This window comes from Pinus tabuliformis, chromosome 2_1 (genome assembly GCF_031772625.1).
Source record: "Pinus tabuliformis cultivar Carrire ecotype Pingquan chromosome 2_1, CPIR1, whole genome shotgun sequence".
In the NCBI taxonomy this organism is placed as follows: Eukaryota; Viridiplantae; Streptophyta; class Pinopsida; order Pinales; family Pinaceae; genus Pinus; species Pinus tabuliformis.
Genome location: NC_142299.1, coordinates 254798675 through 254814869, shown reverse-complemented (window position 1 = coordinate 254814869; position 16195 = coordinate 254798675). Strand labels below are relative to the sequence as shown.

Sequence of the window (16195 nt, the reverse complement as noted above, 5' to 3'; positions counted from 1 at the left end):
GTGAAGTTGCACTGGATGAGTTGCGCCATGGAGGATGGTGTCGCGCAAAGGGGTCCAAAAGTAGCCGTTGAGGTTACTATTCATGATTTGATGGCCAAAAATCAGTTAAGAGGAGTGGGTAGGCACTATTTATGGCAAAAATCTTTGGAGATCTGCCGCCAAAGATGCATTTATTATCAGAATTTGGGGGAAACGGTCGGATTTGAATTTAGAACTTCTTATAAATTACGCGTGTTGGTGTGCCGAAGAACAATTTGCACTCTGAGAGTTGTCTGGGCGCCTTGCTGTTTAAATCTTATGAATTGTTAGTTTTGGGAGGAGTTCATGACGCACCATTCATTTGCAAACTACACCGTAGAACCCCGAGAGTCGTTCATAGAACAGATGACTGCTACAAACCTCACAGAAGCCGTAAGTTTTGAAGTTGTCGTTTCTGACGCAACGGGCCCTGAGAGTTCAAGTATGGAAGCATCAACCCTTGTGCCTACCGCGCCGAGACCGCCTAGGCCGAAGCAATCTTTTGCCAAAGAAAAGCATAAGAAGTTGATGCCAATAAGAATGTCACCGAGGAAGAACCCAGAGGTGTGGCAGAAGGAGAAAAAAGATAAACAACCGGAGAAAGTGGTTGATTTAGAGGAGGAGGAATACCAAGGCGTAGAGGAATTGGATGCCGAAGAGTTCGAGCCTATCTCATGGCTTCCCAAGTATATCCCTCCGCAGAAGGGAAGAACCAAAGTAACCAAGGACCCATATTTCGAGAAATTCATAGTTTCAACACCCCTATTGCCTGAACAGGTGGAATTTGAAGTACTAAATTAGCACACATTCTAGTGTTGAAAATGGAGGATTGGGACCTCGTGGACCACGAGAGGCTCCCACATTTAGCAACCAACAAATATATGATGAATATATACTATGAAGAGACAGGGGTTACGCGGTTGGAGCCCATGAAGTGGGTCCAAGGTGTTGAGCAAACGGGGCTGTTGCACATGCTCTGCGTGACGCATTATCATAGATCGACTATCAACAGTGTGTGTGTGCCAGCTCCTCGCGTTGGTGCACGATGGGTGTCTATGGCTTGGGGAGCCCATCCCAATTATAGACATGTTAATCCATCGGATAACGAAGTTGCCTTACAAAGGAGCGGACCCTGCCAAGGAGTTTGGAGGGAAAAGTGGGGAAAAAGAATTAGCAGATAAGATGAAGACCGAGTATGGGCTTGTTAAGAAGTCGCAGATACTCTATCCGCTCTATTCAGGACCAGGTGATGCAATTCACCGCCCAGATTCTTGTGGGCAAAATCATGAGGAAGTGTCATGCGGACGAAGTTCTGGCGTCGGTAGTATTGCTAGCAACCCAATGCGCAAAGGGTGTTCAATACAACTAGGCAAAATATCTATGCAAGGAGTTCCTCGCGAATTGTCGGGAAGCTCAGGAAGAGAGCAAGTCATTCCATTATGCATGAATTTTATTATCTATTGTTTTAGTACCTTAGAGATTCTCGGAGGACAGTCAGTTTCCCCCGCACAAGGAAGATTTACCCGAGGCAGCGAGGTTCGCCTCGCCGTGGGCTACAAAGGATCCGGCAAGAAACAAGGAGTCGAAAATTTTATGGATTCTAATGGAGATGGAACTTCAACTGGTTATCAATCAGAGGCCAAGGTTGTCCCCAACCTTGTTCGCGTAATTGACAGCCTACGCAAAGTTCAAGGCCGATTTCCACAATGTGTCAATCCGAGCATGAAAGGACCCAAAGCACATATGGCACAAGTTTCCCTATTTGGTATCTGAGATAGACGTGCAGGAGATCGTGGGGTATTGGCCAACAGAGTGGCACGAACCCACAGAGCTTGATGTAGGCACTAGCAAAGGTGTGGAAAGTTTTGCTGCGCAAAAGTGTAAGGCAGCAGCTCAGAAGGTCGCACAAGCTCTAGCTAAGCAGAAGAAAAAGGAAGTTGCTACTAAGGCAGCTGAAGAGGAAGAACAGACGAATAAAGAGCGCGCCGCAAAAGAGCAAGCTGAGAAAGAACCCTTGGATACAAAGGAAGTCTAACAATCAGCTTCGTAGCACACTGATGAGCAAGAGCTTTCAGAGCAGGAAGGAGGCAATGGAGAGGAGCAGAGCACTCCCTTCATCTTGAAGAGGCGCGGGTAGGAGCAAACGGGTGGACAGTGGAAAAAGCATAAGTCTGATAAGCAGACGCACATTGACCCGATGGTGCTTACAGAAGGTGATCTCGATGAGATCGGTGACAAGGTTAAAGACATGACCACTGAGTTGCTGCAACAGTTTGAGCAACAATATATGCAGACACTGGAGAGCATCTAAAAGGATCCGCGCGAGCTGCAGATCCAGGCCAACAGGATTCAGGTGGATGTCGGGCAAGCGAGCAGGGCGCAAGCGAGCCTAACACAGGGAAGTGGGATAGTCACAAAACTAGAACAGACTCTGGACCTCAGAGTCATACCATTGCTAGAAGGGTCTGTTTGCGCAAATCAGATGAGAATCGCGTTATGCTTAGTACAGTGAAAGAAATGAGAGTGAATTTGGTCGCGCCACTGCCCCAGACCCTCCACGCACTGCATCAAGGTGTTTAAGATGAACTATGGATCAGAGAGCAGCGCGCCGTCACAACCATCAGCAAGATCAAGGCAAATAATGAACAGATGTTCACGGAGAAAGCGCAGGCGCTGAAGGCAAAGGAGGAGATGCAACAACGAAGGCAGAGCCTAAAGACAACGATAGAGCAGGCCTGCAAAACAATGCTAGAATTGAAAATCCCTGAGGATGCGGAAGCTTCGGAAAAAGTTAAGGAAATTGACTGCTACAATACATGCATCAAAGGAGGAAGTTGGCAGGGTTACTTTTGACTTCCAGATGAAGATAACAGAGTTGCAGTTGAAGTTGTAGCCAACGACTCCGCCAAAGGTACAGGAGAAACGCAGAGCATCAATCAAGGAGCACATGAACATATTGGATTCCATAGTCACTGACTGGGCATCGATGTTTGACCAAGCAATGGAATTATGGACAAATTTGCAGGAGGACTCGAATTTGCAAAAGCTCAACCCCGATGTCAGAGAGACACAATAGAAGTATGATGAGGTTCGAGCAACTACGCGCAATTTGGCGCCAATGCAACGCCTCACAAAGTTATAGGAAGGTAAGCGATTGCAGGCATAGACAGAAGAATTGAAAAGGAAAGAGGCCCTTCTAAAGCCCAGATTACAGTCGTGGCTAGAGGAAGCCTGCCAGCTTAGTAGTGGAGGGCTCGACAACAAAAAAGTTAGTGGAAGAAGTACAGCAGGTTGCAGCACTGCTGAAGTTGCAGTGTTACAGGTTGAGCTTGGTGGTCTCCGCAGCAAGATTGAGGCGCCAACTGAGTGACTCGAGGGCGAGTCATGATCTTTGTGTTGGGGGCCTTGTTGGGTTAGGGTCCCTAGGGTCAGTTTTGGGGTTAGTTAACCCAATTTTGTAAAAGTTTTTGTAAAGAATGTAAAGTCTCCGCGAAATGTGGATGCGGAGCGCGCAGCTAGATAGGAGTCAAAGGGGTTTTAGCCCCTTGTTTTGGGTCGATTTTAAGATTCTCCCATGGTCTGCAGACCATGGTATTGTATGGAAGAAAGCTATAAATAGTTGAGTCATAGCGATCCTAGGGATAACTTGGAATGAAGAATTGTGAACCCTGAATGAGTTGTGTTGTTTTCGGGAAAGTGTTAAGGCAAGAAGGCTCTGCTTCTTGTACTTAAGCAAGAAGGAGAAGGCTCCTGCAGCTGAGTGCACAGGAGGCCTTGGTAAGTCCACATTTGAGTGCGTGGACCCCTGCATTTGAGTGTGCGGGGCGGAGAAGTCTGTAATTTGAATGCTGGAATTGAATAAAGACTGTTTCTTGAAGAATTATCGTGCAATTGAGTATTATTGTCAATTTTGTTTATGTTATATTTTGGCGCTCAATGATATGTTTTCGTGAAATAATGTATGAATGTTGCGCGAAACTGCTGAATCTATCTTATTTATAAATGTTTTAAGTAATTAGCCATGTTCGCGAAGTTAAGGATTATTTCTGTCATGATTTCTGATGAGTTAGATAGATCTACGCGAAGGCAGATCTAAGGTTATTTATTGTTGCATGAAAGTGAATAATTTTCCAGTTTAAGGTCTGCAGACACTGATCATAGGCCTTCGCAAAGGTCTAAAAGCTATTTTTCTCGAGTTACAGTAACGAGCCCTAGAAGGATACCGATCTGCGCGAAGGCAGATCTGAACTGTCAGAGCTTAAGAACCACTTATCACATGTCCCTAGATGCAGAAACCTGGTTCTAGCATCCCCCAATACTGCTTCGGGTGAGACTACAGCCTGTGCTATGTAGGTTGTTGCCGAAAGGGCCAGCAGTTAGGGTTTTGTTGGTTGGTGCAAACAACTCTAAACCTGGGTCAGGCCCCCTTAAGCCAACATGCCTGATGGATCCAACTTCTTTCTTTTGTCCTTCGGTATAGGACAACCAAAGATTCAGAGATGATCTACAGGTGGTTTCCTCCCAGTGAATTCTTCTTTGGGGTTCTGTTACCTAGTGACCTGTGGGGACTTTAATTTTGAATGTATACAACTGTCTTCGTTGCTTCTATCCAGAGAAATTTCGGTAGATCTTGATCAGGCAACATTGCTTTTACACTTTCTTCAATGGATCGGTTCTTTTGCTTTGCAACTCCATTTTGTTCCGGATTATATGGGACTATCAACTCCCTCTTAATCCCAAACTCCTTATAGGAAGCTATAATTTCCTTAGATGTATACTCTCCTCCATTATCGGATCTTAGTATCTTGATTTTCCTTTATGTAAGGTTCTCAACTTCAACTTTGAATTCTTGAAATTTTGTAAATACTTTGTCCTTGGATTTCATCAAGTAAACCCAAGTTTCCCTTCAATTATCATATATAAATGTGACATAATATAGATGATCTCCAAGTGATTTAGGACTCATAGGACCACATACATTGGAATGAATAAGATCCAAGATTTCTTTTGATCGTGAAGCATTGCTTCCAAATGGTCTCTTGGTATTGTTACCCAATGCACAACCTTTGCATACTCCTTCGTGATCATCTTTCAATTCGGGGATTCCTTCTACTATAGAACTTAGAGTTGGAAGGATTTTGAAATGAATATGGCCAAATCTTCTATGCCAACATTCACATCGGTTGATTTCAATGTGAACCAAAGCTTGTGCAAGAGAAAATATCAACCTATAAAGTCTTCCTTCACGAATACTAATTACTCTAGCATTCTCTATACTTGAGTTCTTACTCCATGTTGAGGAAAGTGTAACTAGGTTCGGTCTTCATAAATATAATTTTGATATTTGTATTTATACAAGAAAAGAAATATTATTTTTGTTATATTTATCAATGAGTTTCTTGCTCATTGAAATAGGTCTAACACATTTCAAAGTGTTATAGGTAAGTCAAAGAGTCAAAAGAAAATGTTGAAAACCCTTAAGGGCATGTTACACCATGTATATTTATGTATTAGAGTCAAAGATATCCCTCCAAGTAAAGTCACAAGTCCTCTCCATGCAACAACATCACAAAAGAAGCAAAAACAAAGTGAAAAAGTCAAGTTGGCCTAAAGGAGGGACAATCCTCTATATATAGAGGTTGTCCACTCCTACAACGACAAGCAACAACTACCTCTAAAATCAAGGAAGAAGAGAGCCGAGAAAACGGTGAGAGAAGATGAGCATAAGGAGCCTCTAGTGCAATGAAGAAGCAAAATAAAACGAAGTTTAGAGGGTTGATTTAAGGGTGAATTACAGTCACACATGCAAGAAAAGGAGGACAGTCTACGGTCACTACATCAGCAATATCACAGTCATATATTTCTCTTTGTTTGGGCTAGAAACTTAGGCCTGTACGGCCTCCCACTCAAGTGAAGAAGAGGCTCTCCCAAGCAAAGGTAAAAAAAGTCAAATACACAAGGAAACCTCCCACACGTGCGAGAAACTAGGGTTGCGGTGCTGTCATATCAAGTCTGCAACTACACATCAAGAAGGTGCTTGGTTGGTCAAGAGAAGGAAGGCATCTCCATAAGTGAAGGACCTCACTAAGGATCAAAGATAAAGTATCTCTTCTAGAGCTCACATAACAAGGTCTATCATTCGTTGCAGAAGGAGAACAAAGTGTCGGGGAACAAAGTGTTGGAAGTAGAAGGACGAAGTGCCGAGAAACAAAGTGCCAAAAGAAGGAAGGACTTGACTTGTGCTTGGAGGATATTCTTATCAAGGGTCTAGGGTTTGGCATTGATCAATAGAAGCTTCAATAAGAGAAATTTACAAAAGGGTTTTCCTCTCTAAGAGAGAGAGGTTTTGCCCTAGCAGAGAGCCAATATCTTGTATTCTTGTTCTTATGTTTTGGTAGCAATTTGATGAAGTAAACACACATACACTAATAATAAGAGAAGAAGATCAAGCTAACAAGAAAATTGAAAAAGTGTTTCAGAAATTGTTATCAAGTCCAAAAGAATCGTATTATATCTAATTGCCCTAGATTCTTCAACACTCCATATTACAACTCTTCCATCAATGAAAGCTACTCTATCACCCTTATCTTCTAAACTTGAAATAGAAATTAAGTTCTTATGAAAACCTGAAACAAATAGGATGTTTTTGAGATGAATGTTGCTTCCATTTTCCAGCTCTATAGAGGTTGATTCAATTCCTCTTACAGAATAGTTCTTATTATCTCCAAGTTCCACTGAGTAAGAATATTTTCCCTTTGATAATGTCTTCAATTGTTTGTGATGACCAATCATGTGTCTAGATGCACCACTATCGATTACCCAAATGTTCTCGTCTTGGAATGTGCCAGTGAGTGCTAAGAAGAGTCCTTCATCCTTTATCTTGGTTACTTCCTTCTTTGCAGTGAATAGAAGATTTCATGCTTCCTTGATGCCTTTCTTGATATGACTTGCTACCTTTGAACACTTCTTGAAGAGCCTCCTCAATGCAATAGAGATCTACATAATGCCCTTAGCCAACCTTAGCTCTGATTCCATGTTGAGAAATCTATAGGGCAATGATTATAATGATTTCTCTTTACTTGATAACTTCTTGTGATGTATTTTTTACTTATAGCTTTGTTAGCTATTATTATATATGTGTATCATAAAAAAACTACCAAAAACAAGAAGAATAAGAACACAAAATATAGGCTGCAAGCCAGGGCCAAAACCTCTCCACTGGAGAGGAAAAACCGCAAATCTCCTCTTCCTTATAGATTCTTCAATTGATGAATACCAAGACCTTAAGATTGACTTCAGAACTCTCCAAGACCAAAACCAACCTCTCCGGATGATGTGCTAACCTTGAACTAGTCAAACCCAGTCAAATCTCTTCCAGTAACACTTCTTCGACCTCCAATCGTAGAATTTCGGCCTCCAATGCAGATAGAAATTTCGGCCCCCCCAGCAGTTGTTGTGTCCACACATGTGAGCTTTGATCTACCTTCTGAACCTTCCTTTGACCTTCAGTTGCCTTTCCCTCACTTTTGGAGTTTGAGGATGACCCTTTGTGACTTTTGCTTGACCTATTTGCCTTCTTTTCTCTAAGATCGAACTTGTAGATAGAAACCCTAGATCTGTTGCACAAACCCTAGTTCTCCTTAGCACGTGTGAGAGAGAGATAATCCAAACAAAGATCTTTGTCCTCTGCCTTCTTCTTCCTTCTTCGTTGCCTTCTTCTTCCTTCTTCTTTGCTAGAATGTGAGATGAGTGAATGTGTCTCGAGGAGGATGAGTTCCCTCCTATATATAGGCGCTTCAAGGTGGACTTGGCTCTTCCTTTTACGCCGACTTGCCGGTTGCCAGGTTGGCTTAGTCTTGGAGGGTATCTAGACACCTTTTAATACAAAAATAATTTTCTTTACAAGTTACAATGTGCCTGATGGAGTCTTCAACTTATGACAATCACTCTTTTGACTTCCTGACCTAGGACAAACCCTAGAAACACTCAATGGGTGCTTGACCCATAAAATAAAAGACCTTGAGCATGAAACCCATGCTCCAAAAATAATAATAATAATTTTCTTTCATTTTACACTTTACAAGAATCAAAAGTACATTTCATCTTTATGAAGACCGAACCTAGTTACACATTTTTCAACACTTGCTCATGTTTTTTTTTTCTTGAAAAAAACTGTAATTTCATTCATATAAGTGAAAGAATTACATTTTGTATATACACACCAGCGTGTTTATTCATTAGGAAACTACCCAGTTCCTGTAGTGCCTATATTCATTACATCAAAATGTATCATACATTGTCTTGTCATCAAATTAGGCACTTGCTCATGTTGAGTAAGTGAGTTTATCATTTCTTTCTTAAGTCTAACCTAGGAAAAAACACATTGATTAATTAACAAATTAATGTTGGCTATTTGACTAAAGTTCTCGAAGGAAAAGTGATTTAATCACTTTGGAGCTTGAGGGTTAGGGTTTTGGATCAATGATAATTATAAAAAGGAACCTAAGGGAGGAGAAAGACACTCAAACTCATGATGGATCAAGGGTATCTTGATAGAGAGTTTGCCAAGTAAAGATTGAAATCATTGAACCATTGACAAAGCAGTTTTCTCAAGTGGAGAGTGAGAGACTCCAGGGTAAAGAGATGGAAAAGTTGTAGTAAGGAAATGCTGATGAAAGAAACTTGAAAGAGCCAATATATTGGAGAGAGGAGGCTGAATTTGCAAGGAATCCAAAAGTCAGCTTGGAGGCTTCCACAGGGGTGTTGTACAGCCTAGGTGAAGGGCAATATATTCTTCCAGTATGTAGGTCATATCGGGCTAGGAGAGAGGAGGCTGAATTGCAGGTTGGAGAAGCTGATTTTTCTAGAGGCCAAGTTTTGCGAGGTCAAGAACTTCCAAGGGAACAAGATTTCCAAGTTCCATTTGCTGTATAAATTCTGTGTTCTCTGTGGGCCATTTTCCTTGTAAGGGAGTCCTTATTTATTCTAAGTAATTGAAGTGAACAGTAAATTGGAGTGTTTAAAAATTCTGCTGTGTAATTGATTTTTTACTTGGACTTCTACTCAAATTTTTAATTCTTTCAATACTGGTGTATTTTTTATTTGACAATTTAGAAAATTAATTCACTAGGTTAAATAATTTCTGGGGCAATCCCTCAGGTTTTGGAATAACCTAAGGGTTAAAAATTGTTAGGTTCTATATGGATGAACTAATATCACTGAGCGATCACTGTAGTCCCCTGCAGTGCAGGGACTAATAAGCCCCAGTCATTTATTACTAATATGACTAACATGTAATCTTTGACAAAAAGTACAAAAATTTGTATGAAGTAAAATAATCATTAGGTATCCTAAAAACTGGATTTGAAATCAATCTATTCTGCTTGTAGTTCCTTTTGATTAAAATTTTACACCAACTCATACATCACCAATTCAATGAACTGTGTTTGGCTCATTTGCGAATAATTGACATAGTTTCCCTTCCGTTTTGATGAAAAGATAATAAATTTATTTGTATCTGCAGGTGGTTGCATGTATACACAGATCAATAGCGAATGTGAGAATGGATCTTTCCTATTCAATGAAATGCTTTCAGTAGTTTCCCTTCCTTTTTGATGAAAAAATAATAAATTTATTTGCATCTGCAGGTGGCTGCCTTGCTATAAAGAGATCAATAGCGAATGTGAGAACGAATCTTTCTTGTGACGGATACATTGAGATCATTCACCATTGGATTCTAGTATTCCCAGCCTCTTTATTGCATCAAACAAACGAACCTGTAGAGTCGTCTTTATAGACACTTTAAATGCAAATAAGAGCACAGAACAAACATAGTGCAATTGAATGTGACATCATTTCTTCTCTGGAAGCTTTTCTAAGAGCTCCGGAATCACTTGAAACAGGTCTGCTGCTAGCCCATAATCAGCAACCTGTAAAATGGCAAAACAACACACAAGGTTAGTTTCCAAAGAATACATAATACAAAAGATATAGTGAAAAACAAATGAACAGTATTCACTTCAGTCTCAACAAGTAAATGCATCAATTGTAGGTTCGAACATCAAACAACAATGCCCCTAAACATGCCAACATCAACAATCAACATAACAAGCATCGTTTTCTCATTCCCTAAAATTGGGCTGTGTTATTCGTGCCTTGGGAATTTGGAAGGGTGCAGTCGGTGCAATATAGTAAAATATCTGCCTTCCATAGGCAACTTTATAGATACGACTGATACAAGCACTGCCAACACTTGCCTTCCAACAGACACATTCTGCATATACTAGTGATTGTGTGTGTGTCACACGGAGAGGCAGAGAATTGAACAAAATAGGGTTGCATGCACATGATCAAATGCATGTGAGAAGAGATGAAACAGAACTTGATATTTCGAAATTTTAAGCTGCAAGCAACAGGTTTGTGCTTGGCATCTCTTGTTACTTTTATTGTCATTCTCTAACAAGGAACAAGTTCAATTGCAATGATAATTCAATTAGATCTAGAGTAGACATCCTTATTTCATATTCATTTAATTATGGTCTCAAAAATGTAGACGTACAACCTATATAAATCTAGAAAAGCTCAATTAATATATCATTCTGGTTCACGATTCTATTTGTTACAGAGACATGAAGAACATGTTACATCTTTTCTCTTTTGACAATGGCATGAAGAACATGCATTATACTCATTATTACAAATACATCAAGGGCTAAAAAACTAATTATGAAGACCGACCATAGCTACAAAATTCAACATCTTTCCCATTGTCCTTATCATCTAAATTCTCAGAATTTATTTGTGCAATTTCTTTACCCTTATTATTTGTGTTTTCTTTTCTTCAGGTGTCTCTTTCTCCTTCTGAATCTCCAAGGTTTCTTTCCTCTGATCTTTTCCACATTTGTTCTCAAGAATGGGGCATTCTGCTTTTGCATCTGAGCTCAAGAGATTAAAACTACCTGGGTTACTCCTTGATTGCCTCTGCCCCCGCGCATTTCATTGGAATGCCTTTCCTCTTTAGAAGGATGGGAGCAAGGCCGCTTGGAAGCAGGAAGCGGGAGCGGGGAAAGACAATTTCAGAAGCTTCCAAGTCGGAAGCAATTTTGGGAGCTATTTTTATATAATATATATTTTTAAATATTTTGATAAATATATGTCAAAAAAAGCATGCAGAATGATGAATTACTTATAAAGAGCATAAAAACATGGATTAAACCATATAACATCAATCACCTAGTAGCTATGTTGCAGGAAACACCACTTTTAGTGGTGTACCAGTACCCGGGATGGCCCGAAACGGGCCTGAAATGCCGCCATCCATACTGTACGGTGTTTTGCGATTTCGAAATGCCAGACGGTACGGCCAGCGGCATTTCGGCACAACAGTCCGAGATTTGACGGCCAAAAAGAAAGTTCAAATTTTTTAAGCCTTTTTCAGCCATCTCAGCTTATGGAAAGAGGGCGTGGGCCGCATCTAACACCAAAACACACTAATAAACTACTTTTTATGTGGCTGTTAGCTAAATTTAATTAAAAAAATTACAAATGGAATTCTCTAGAAGATGAGAAGAACAAAACTCTCTAGAAACCCTATGAGCCTCTTCTTTTCTTTAAAAAGGCATTTCGTTCACTCATTTCTCACACATTGTTTTGCAAGAAGAGCTTCCTATAGCAGCAGCAAGGAGTTTATTTGTGTTTTGGAGCGTGGGCAGCAAGAGGAAGGGCGTGGGCAGCAAGAAGAAGAGCATGGGCAGCAGCTAGTTGGGTGAGTTTTCATTTCCTAATTTTGCATCATTCATGGCCTCTCAGAGTAGTGTTTCAAGTGCCCCTAAAGTGGGTGCATTTTTCATTTTGTATTATTGTAATTTTGCAGCAATCATGGCTTCTCAAAGTTGTGTTTCAAGTGCCCCTAAATCCACTCAAGCAAGCAGGCAGCAAGAATATTATCCTCTATGGAAGTATGTTACCAAAGTGAAGCAGATGGGTTCCGGTGGTACATGGGAATGGAAGTGCAATTTGTGCAAAAATGAAAATAACTTCAAGGGCTCTCACACAAGAGTGAAGGCTCACATTTTGCATGAAGAGATAAAGGGTATTGATGTGTGTGCACATACCAAAAATGCAGAGGTGAGGGCTAGATTCAAGAAAGAGAGCAATGATGCTCAAAGGTTGAAGGATCAAAGAAGCAAAATTGGCATGCGCACTACCAATCCTCGCATGTCTAATAGCGTTGAGCCAAGGATTGTTCAAGAAGCAAGAAAGAGAAGGGCACTAGAAGTAGAAGCAGAGTTATTAAAGACATGAACTCTAATTCAAGATAGCAGATTGGTGAAAATGCTTGATAGTCAAGGGAGAGAATAAGCTGACTCAAGAGTGGCAAGGGTCGTCTTTGCTTGTGGCATCCCTTTTAATGTGGTTCAGTCCCCATATTGGCAAGTTTTGGTGAGAGCGATTAATAAAGCTCCTCAAGGTTACAAGGGCCCAAACTATGAAAAAGTCAAAACAGTTTTGTTGAAGAAAGAGAGGCAACTTCTTGATGATGTTCTCAAACCAATTCATAGCTCATGGGGTAGTACAGGGGTTTCTATTATCTCAGATGGCTGGACTGATACAAAACACAGGCCTTTGATTAATGCCATTGCGTCATCACCAAAAGGAGCCATATTCATCAAAGCAAAAGATTGTTCGGGTGAGATAAAGGATAGTAAGTTCATTGCTAATATTTTAATTTCTGCTATTGAACACGTAGGGTCAGAAAATGTGGTGCAAGTTATCACAGATAATGCACATATTTGCAAAGCTGCAGGTTTGATTATTGAGAGTAGATATAATCACATATTTTGGACTCCTTGCATTGTCCATAATTTGAATATGGTTTTAGAAGAGATTGAGGCAAAAACAGAATGGATTAAGGAGGTCACAGGGCAGGATAGGGAGATTATAAAATTCATCATCAACCACGACCAATCTCAAGCAATATATCGAGAATACTCCAAATTGGAGATGTTGAAAGTTGTTGAGACAGGGTATGCCTTAAACTTCATCATGTTGCATCGCCTTCTTGATGTTAAAAATGCATTAATGAGTATGGTGGTGGGTCCAACTTGGGCTAAGTGGAGACAGGTGTTGAGAATTAGGTAGGGCAACGTTCAATTCAAAATTCTCTTACATGATAACTGCTTGTGTTATGATTTTATTCATTATCTTTGTTCATCATTATCACAGTGTTAAATACATCAAACAACTATAAAAAATGATAACATCAGTGACACAATTGTTAGGCTCCAAGCCAGGGCTAAAACCCCTCCTCTTGAGGGGAAAACCCACAAAAACTCTTCTTATAGATACTTCAATTGATGAATACCAAGACCCTTGACAAAATTACTTGTCTCAAGATTACCTCCAAGATACTTGTCACTATCCCCTGCACTCTTCGGATCACAACCTTCTATCTTCACACTGTGTTGCTTCAGATCCCTTTATGTCACTGTACTGCTACAGGTCTCGGTCTCCTTATTCCTTCACTGTCTAGGTATAGTCCTTGACCTCTATGGTTCTTTTCTTCCTCAACTTCCACAGTTCTTCGCTCAACAATGAGTGTACTACTTCACTGTTGTGACATTATCTTGTGACAGTTCTTCAATCCTTCGTTGAGATGACGATGATGGGACAAACTTCACCCGAGAGCTTCCTGAGATATATATCACCCTTTATGTTCATTGTAATGCATCCTTTACTTCTTCGTTGAATGATCAAAGTGATCCGAAGTGTCCTGTCGTTTATGAGGTGAAGTCACTCCATATATATAGTGACCAGCATTTACATTGTAAGCTGACATGAGAACCTGGAACTATGCTAACGTTTCATTGAGGAGATCACTGTCTTATTTTAGCCGACTACAAGAGGGATAGTGACATTCGATTGGAGTGTAGATCTTTGCCTTTATGACTTCTCTTTAATACTTATGTTAAGACAATAAATCCTAAAGACATCAACTGGAACTGTGCCCTCCTTGCATGCCATTGATGTGCAATAGGGGAAACTCGGCCCTCCAACAACTTGGCCTCCTCGAGATAAAATTGATCTCTTTTTAGCAACTTGGCCATGTAATCTCAACCAACAACTGGAACTGCGCCCTCCTTGCATGCCATTGATGTGCAATAGGGGAAACTCGACCCTCCAACAACTCGGCCTCCTTGAGATAAAATCGATCTCTTTTCGACAACTTGGCCATGTAATCTCCTCTTACTCGACCCTCCTAGATTCGCCCCAATCCACTCGAACTTCTCCTTCTCTGCGCACCTGGTCCACGAAGCCACTCACACTTTAGAGAAAATCTCTTTTCTAAATGATGACTTGCTCACACAACTTGTGTCTTCACCTCCTCACTAGGCTCCCTTTGCAATATTCATTGAGTTCAAATCCCTGACCCAAATCTGCCTTCTAGAACCATCTTGGAGATCAATGGTTGAGATTATTTCTAAGTCACTTAAATAATTAAATTATTTATCCTTGGTAAATGACTCAATAGTCCACAATAATTAATTTACTTTAGTCATTGTATTTTTCCTAAGTTAAAATTAGGAAAGAAGACATAAATCACTTACTCCACCAAGAAAGAACCTAGAAAAGGCAAATAATGTCTTCCACATGCTAACACTGTTGAGAAATCTAGGGGCAACTAGATTAGGTGATTTCTCTTACTTTGATAACTACTTGTGATGTTCTTTTACTTAACTTGAGGTACTTGTTATTAACTTCTTCTTTTACTTGATTATTATTGTGTTCTCTATCATCAAAAAGCTACCAAACAATGAAGATCAATGAGACAAAAGGACAAAAAATGTAGGTTATTGGGCAAGGCCAAAACCTTTCCTCCTGAGAGGAAACCCCACAAGAATTCTTCTCTTCTTATAGAATGTTCATATGACGAATTTCAAGACCTATGACCCTTGACAAAGGCCCCTCCAAGACCAAGTCAACCTTCTTTCTTGATGAGCTTTCCTTACACAACTTATAGCAACAAACGTCGACATTCCAACAACTTCTCTAGCAACTTCGACCTAGCAGTGTCAGAAATTCGTTGCACATGTGAGAGAGAGAGAGAGAGAGAGAGATCCAAAAACTTTGACTATAGATTCCTTCTTGAACTTCACTTGCCTTAGCACTTCTTCTTTTTAAGATCGAACTTCTTCTCTTGCTTCTTTGTATATCTTGGATGTGTGCTTCAAATGAGGTCGAATGCCTCTTATATATAGGCTTTCCAGGGGTACAAATTGCCTCCATGAGGCCAACTTGATCTTTCATGTAGGCCAACTTGTTGCAGCTAGGTTGACTTATCTTGGAGGTCTTTTATGACTCAAATAAATTCCTTTTACATAATTCAAGATGCCCAAAGGGGTCTTACATATTACAATGACTCAATTAACTCCTAGACTTTGTGACAAAGCCCCAGAAGCACTCAATGGGTGCTTTAATTATAAATTAAATGACCTTGAGCATGAAACCCATGCTTCAAAATAATGATAATAAAATTTGTTTTTCTCTTTTCATCAAATACATAAAATCATGATTACATTAGACATTATGAAGACATAACCTAGTTAAACTTTTCTTCAACAAAACATAGTGTTGAACCAACAGTGATATCATCCTTCTCTTCATCAGAAAGTGATCTTCTAAACTGCATCTGGCTATCCTTTATTTAGCTATCTCTTCCAAGTCAGGTTTCTTTCAGGGTCTTTCATCCAATCTCATGAGTACTAGTTGTAGGTGACTTTCTACAACCTTTCTTTTGTTGAGAAATCTAGGGCAGCTAGATAAGATGATTTTTCTTACTTTGATAACTGCTTGTGATGTTCTTTTACTTAACTTGATGTACTTGTTATTAGCTTCTTCTTTCACTTGAATATTATTGTGTTCTTTATCATCAAATAACTATCAAACAATAACTATCAATGAGACAAGAGGACACAAAATGTAGGTTGCTAGCCAAGGCTAAAGCCTCTCCTCTTGAGAGGAAAACCCACAAGAATTCTTCTCTTCTTATAGAATGTTAATATAACGAATTCCAAGACTTGTGACCTTTGACAAAGACCCCACCAAGGCCAAGTCAACCTTCTTTCTTGATGAGCTTTTCTTAGACAACTTACAACAAAAACTTCAAACTTCCATCAAC

At 40.1% G+C, this 16195-nt stretch overlaps 1 long non-coding RNA gene across 1 annotated transcript in view; it reads right to left on the bottom strand.

Annotated features, from left to right (window-relative positions):
• Positions 1-9449: 9449 nt before the first annotated feature.
• Positions 9450-16195, bottom strand: part of LOC149199675 (uncharacterized) — a 92494-nt gene continuing 85748 nt past the window's right edge. Inside the window, exon 3 of the long non-coding RNA XR_016253307.1 lies at positions 9450-9947. This is a non-coding gene — a long non-coding RNA (uncharacterized LOC149199675). The remainder of the gene's footprint in view (positions 9948-16195) is intronic.